Genomic DNA, 6665 nt, shown 5'->3' on the forward strand with positions numbered 1-6665 from the left:
CACTGGGGACAGTCGGGAAGTGCTACACGGAGTGCGGGTCATTTGTTACTTTGAGCTGAACAGGTCAGGGAGCCAGAAAATAGAACTGGGCCTAGAACATCGAAGTTCTGAATGGAGAGCAAGTAGAAATAAAATGGGACATGGTGGGGGAATTAATATGTTACAGAGTAACAAAGGGAAAAGGAACAACGCAGTTGAAAAAGATTAGTAATTGAGTCATGTTTAATAGCCAGCTAGCACAGGCTGGAGTAAATGGAATGAAAGGTTGAAAGGTCATAAGTGAGGAGGAAAGCCATGTGCCGGGAACTCTTTGGTCTTTTACTCTGACAGAAGATGTAACAACAGAAGAACATATTTGTAAATGACCCTCATGAGTTAGTAGCCTAAATGTGAAGGGGAAGTAAAGTGATGAAGGCAAGGATGCCAGGCAAATGAGAATCATTTGTTAATTCAGGCTCAGGGAGGTCCCAGAGCTTGCTGGGGGAAAAGGGAAGATGGGATCATGCACAAAGATGATCAAGGTTTTGCAAAAATGCAGAATAGAGTGGAGAACTTTTTACCCTTCATGAAAGAACTGTGAGATTACATTTGACACAAATCATTGCAGGGCAAAGAGAAACAACAAGCACATTACATATTCCAGAGAACCACGGGAAAGTTCTGCTTGATGTGAAGATTGTAAGAGGTGCCAAATTAAATATCAAGTGCACAGTGGCTATTGTAGTGCCCATTTATTAGCCAGCATTAACTGTGTGCCCCCCCATGTGCCTGGCACTATGGATCATAATGACAGCTGGTACCTACTTAACACCTACTGAGCTCTGGTCTAATCTCTGAACAAACATTAATTTATTTAATCCTCATGACAACACTGGGAGGGGGAGTGCTATTGTTCTTCCCATTTTATGGATGAGGAGGAAACTGAGGCACAAAGGAATTAAATAATTGCACAAGGTCCGGCTAGGATAGTGGTGAGCTGAGTGAGGTACTCATCTCAGATGCAGTATTTAAAGGGGCGTCCACACAGGACAAATTATTGCAGATAGTTAGGGAAAAATATTTGTGATGTGCTTGTCATATTCATAAACATTTAATACATTGTATCTATTTTTACTAGTGTTTCCCTCAGGATTTATATAGCATTGTTCAAAAAAATAGTTACTTTGAACTTAGTATGTTAGGTAACATGGGAAATAGTTTGTAGATGGAAGATGAGTCAGAATAGCTTAACTTAGTATTTTTAAAGGTATGTTTAGCGTTCTTTTAAAATCACCAGGTGTATCTACAACTTTAAATAAAGCATCGAAAATGGAAAAATAAAGGGAGTACAAAAAAAACCCCCTCAGCAACATAAATACTATATTATGGCAATATAAAAAAAAAATTAATGCAGAAAATACAACAAGCAAATTTTAAGACAGAAGCAGATGGTCATGTAGATCCTAAGTGGCAGAGGCAGTATTTGAACCCAGGTAGCTGGCTATAGAATTCATGTTATGAACCACCACCTCATACTACATTTTATGCCCAGTGCCCAGCCCAGGGTCCTGCTCACAGTAGATCCACAATTAATATTTGTTGAAAGAATGTTGAATGAAGACATGGGCCTTGCTCTCCACGCTCTCCCAGGAGTGCTTACACTCACCCTGTCCTAGAATGGTGCTGAAAGGTGCTACAAGCTTGACATGTGGCACTGACACTACCCATGTCTTATAGTATTCCCTATTAGAATTAATAATTAGAATAAAGGTTATAGTCAAGGATGAGCCACAGGCAGTGGGAGCCCGGGGGTAGGAAGGATGGCTTTAGTCTTGCAATGCTGTGGCAGGCTTTATGAGGCAGTGGTATTGAGCTGGGCCTTCAGGAGCTGAAGGATTCCTTCAGGAAGGGAAGGGGGATGCTACCTAGCAATGTGGCTGAATCTCCACACATTGGTAAGTCAAGAAAGCTCGTCTGCAGAGTGATGTTTATAATTGATAGCATCTGTGTAAATAAACCTTCTCCAAGTGCGCATATAGCTACATACCTGCGGGGGAAGGTCTGGAGGAGAAGCCTCAAACTCTGGGGAGGGCGGCATGAGGCACAGGAGTGGGAGGGTGTCAGGAAAGCTTCGTGCAAGCTTTGGCTTCTCAAAACCAAGAAGAAAGGGGCATTGCCTGTGTAATTAAACATCAATTTTTCAAATAGACTGAGGAGGATCTCTAAGGAACTGACAAGGAGTAGTTTCCCAGACATATTTTTAAGTGAAAAAAAGGAAAGTGCAAAAAAAGTCCTTACAGTATGCCATCTTCCTTGTAAGGAAGAGAGAGAAATAAGAACACATGTATTTATATGTATCCATATGTATCCATATTTGTCTTTTTTGTTTTGTAAAAAAATGGAACATGGGAAGAATAAAGCAGAAACTGTGGAAATAATTACCTCCAGGAGTATGGCAGGAAAGACAGGAATGGAAGGGTCATTATCTTTTTATAGTTTTTGACTTTTGAGCCATGTAACTAGTTTACCTAATCAAAAAAAATTAAATAAAATAATGGGAAAAGCAACCCTCAAATTTGAATGCAAATAGAAACAAATGAGCTTGTCTGTCAGATTGGTAGCAACCATGCAGACGGAAGTAATTCCAGGGCTCTGCCTACCTACTCTTAGCTGGGTGTACTTCCAGGATGAAAAGAACCTCGGATAAGTCATGAGCTGTACTCGGTGAGGTTTTAGTGTTGTTGCTAGTGCTATGGGTGTGGTGAACTGTGTGAACTGTGAAATAGAGTTAATACACTGATGTTACTGCCAGCCAGAGCTCTCACTGCGAAGGAAGATGCAGACATGGAATGAGGGAAAGGGCAGAAGAGGTTTGAGGAAGAGTCAGGGAGGACACCCAACCCCCAGACCCTGCTGGCTCCTGTTGGGGGTGGGAGTCAGGACCGATGACCCCGTGGCTGCCTGAGAGCCTGCAGTGCGGAGAGGTCACAAGCGTGGCTTCTGGCTTCAGAGCCCACATTCACTGTGTGGCCCTGGGTGGGTTAACTTATCTTCTCTGTGCCCCATTTATAAATTGGGAATACGACTACTACATACTTCACAGGGCTATCTGAGGGTTAAATGAGCTAGTTTGGGGAAGGCCCTGGAACAGCACATACCCTTGAAACAGCATGTGCGGGGCACACAGTGAGTACTTGGTAGGTGCTGGAGGCTCTTATAAGGGAGTCACGCTGTCTAGCACACAGATGATGCTCAATAAGTGTTATTTTCATTCTTTTCCTCTCTCCTTCCCCATCTGGCAAATAGAGCCTGGGCTTTGGGACTCGTCCTGTGTTTGGCCCTAGTTGTGCTGCAGAATAACTGAGTGACTTTGCCAGCCTGGCAAACCTCTTGGTGCCTCAGTGTTCTCTTCTGTAAAAAAATGGGTCCTCACAGGGTTATTGTGAGGATTAAATGAGATGGCTTATAAAAATAGCCTAGCATACAGTAGGTGCTCATTAAAAGATAGATTTTATCGCTATTAACTCAGCTTGCGGCCTTCCTGGCTCTTTTATCTTGAGCCCTACATTCCTGACTCTGTCCAGATGGGGGCAGTCACTGCTCTCTTATTCCCCTGGAGCTCAGGGAGGGCCTCTTCCAGCCTCGGGCTGACTCGCCACCAGAGGGCTTTGTCACCTCTCTCAAATGCATCCTCAGGCGACAGTCCTGGATGAAAGACTAACCCATCAAATTCTAATTCGTTTCTCAATCTATTGCTTCCTCATCTGAAATGAGGGTTCAGACAGCCTATCACTCTAAGCTCCCTATGGCAGGAACTGCCACCCCCATTCTAGCACCCTGCCGGGGACCCAGTCTCCTAGAGAGAACATGCTCCAGGCACACAGGCGAGCCCCCACTGTACACCCATGTGAAAGGGGAGTCATCTATTAGCATTGCTGTGCTCCCAGATGCTACAGCTGCACAGTCAAAGAAGCACACTCAGCCCATTCATCTGTCTTCTCCCCTGTGAGTCCCCATGGAGGCAGAAGGTGCAGGGCGTGATTCAGCTTCAGCTTTAGTTGTTGGTTTTCACTCATTCATTTATTGCGGCTTCACACAGGGGGCTGGATTGGTCTTAATGTCACTCTGCAAAGCTCGCTTCTGCAGGAGGGAGGAGGGGGGTGGGTCACTCCTCAGTGAGTCCTACCTGTCCAGCGCGGTGCTAAGGGCCCTGCGAGGGTCAGGGGGAGAGAGGTCACACAGCTTTAGAAAGGGGCAAATTGGATTTGAACCCCGGCTGTTGGGCACCAAGGAACAATGCTGTGTTCCCCCATGCCCCCTTCTAGTCCCAAATCGGCAGCCTTTGTGGAGGGTTGGCACTGTGCCCGGACCTGTGTGTGGGGGGGGTGTCTCTGGGAAATACTAGGAGAGAGACCAGCCTTGCTGGCAAGATAGGGCACATTTACTGCTATTATTATTTATTAACACCCTCTGAAACCTTGACCTTCAGGGAGAGAGAACTGGGATGGAAGAAGAGGAGCAGAGTTTCCATGCCCATCAAATTGATGATGGGAAGAAAATAAGTTTTCCTTCAACTTATAGCTGGGTTTGAGCCTCTTAAAACTGTTCTTTTTTAGTTGTTTGACTAAATTTCTCTTTCTGTGGAACATTTGTACAGATTTTTGGTTTGTCTCATCATTTTTTCCCTAATGACTGGTATGACCAGAGTCTGGGTTTTGGAGTTATACTGACCTGACTTTGAATTCTGACTCTGACCCAACAAGCTGTGTGATCTTGGACAAGTAACTTAACTTCTCTGCATTTCATCTTCTTCATCTGTGAAACAGGGAAATTGCAGTATTGTTTTCACAAGGTTTTTTGGAGAACTTTTAAAATATACTTCATTATGAAACATTTCAGACACAATAAAAACCCTAGAGAGTAAGGTAATTTGGAATCCTATAGGCACATCTTGCAGCTACAACTGTCTTCAGCTTCTGGACACTCTTGTTTCATCTTTCCCCTGGTTTCATTTCATCTTGTTTTCATAAATTCTTTCACCACATCACTACCGTGCCACTGGATTATTTTGAAGCAAAGTCCCATCATCATGCCATTTTTTTCATAAATGGAAAAAGAGTGCAAGGTTTTTCTTGCTCTCTTTTTAGAAAAAAACTTTTGAGCAGTTTTATGAAGCCTATTCCCTCTAGCAGGGGTCTTTAGTAAAATTTCCTGGATGTGATGAGAGTGCCCACATCTTGACATGAGAGCTTTTCAAGAATAATTGTGATAAATGTGCCAAATGCTTTTACTTATTGATTACTGATGAGTTTTTGAAGGCAACCACATGCAGGACTGGACCCTGGGACTACTGTGTTGTGTATCAGTTATAATTACAAACCTAATGATCCCTTGTTGAGGAAGTGGTATGTACTGAAGTATGTTTTTACAACCCTGTGAGGTAAGAATGACTAACTTCATCTGTAGACAAGGAAAAACGAGCACAGAGAGGCTAAGGGTTTCCCAGGTCACACAACAGTAAGTGACAGAGGTAGAGCTTGAAACTAAAGTCTGTCAGACTCCAGAGCCCATGCCCTTTGCTCTGTCCTGTGCTGTTATCTTTGGAATTCTGATTGGTTTCTCTGTTTAGACCGTAGATTCTTCAAGGTAAGGGCCCCACCATAGACTTCTTTTTCCACAGTTCCCAGGTGTTTGGTGATTGACTGACTGATAGAAAGTCCAGAGTAATATCTGCAAATTGGTGAGCAAATGCAGAGGTTATCTCCATCATTGGTTTGTACGGACAGTAAGTGCTTCTTAAATGTTCCTGTGTAGTACTGTACTCAGACCCTGTGGGAAGTACAAGACACAGTCTCTGCCCTCAAAGTTTCTTATACAATCTGCCGGGGATCAACTCAGACAAAACAGCAACAAGATGGGAAAGCAGACTGGGTATCTTACTGCCCATGAGGGTTATTTCTGATCTGTCTGGGTGGCCTTATGCTCCACATGAAGGCAAAGATGTAGGGATGAGTGGGATGAATCATGCCCACTTTGGGCTATGAACAGTACTAGGCTCTGGGGAGACAGTAGGGACATGATAATGGGCCAGGCAGACAAATATAAACACAATATACAGAGAATGAAGAAATACATGATATTTTGCCAGAAGGAAATAGGCAGGCAGATGTCACAGAGAGTAACAGGGGATATGACAACCTACTTTGGTTGGGTGGTCAGGAAGACATCTCTGAGAAGGTGGTATCTGAGCTATGACCTGAAGGTTGAGCCACAGGCAGTCAAGGAGAAAGTCGCAGAAGGCTCATTCCAGGCAGAGGGGCTGACTGCATGTGCAAGGGTCCTGAGGTGGGAATGAGGATGACACATGGTGGAACACAAGAGGGCAATGTGACCAGAGCATTCTGGGCAAGGAAGAGAGCAGTGTATAGTGGGGTCAGAGACATGGATTCACTAGGGCCAGATCACACAGGGTCTGTGAGGCCAGGGGAAGAATCTAGAGTTCACTCTCAGCATGATGAGAAGCCACAGGACAATTTTAGAGCAGGGAGTGGCATGATGTGACCCAAATTTGTCACTTTCTATGGCCTTAGGCTCTACAGTCTGGGCAGTGGGGGCTCCTGCATCGTTCTAGGGGCCGTGGCACCACCTGGAGGCTCACCCTTTCCCAGGGAGCTGCGCTTCTGGTC

This window comes from Manis javanica, chromosome 1 (assembly GCF_040802235.1).
Source record: "Manis javanica isolate MJ-LG chromosome 1, MJ_LKY, whole genome shotgun sequence".
NCBI classification, from domain to species: Eukaryota; Metazoa; Chordata; class Mammalia; order Pholidota; family Manidae; genus Manis; species Manis javanica.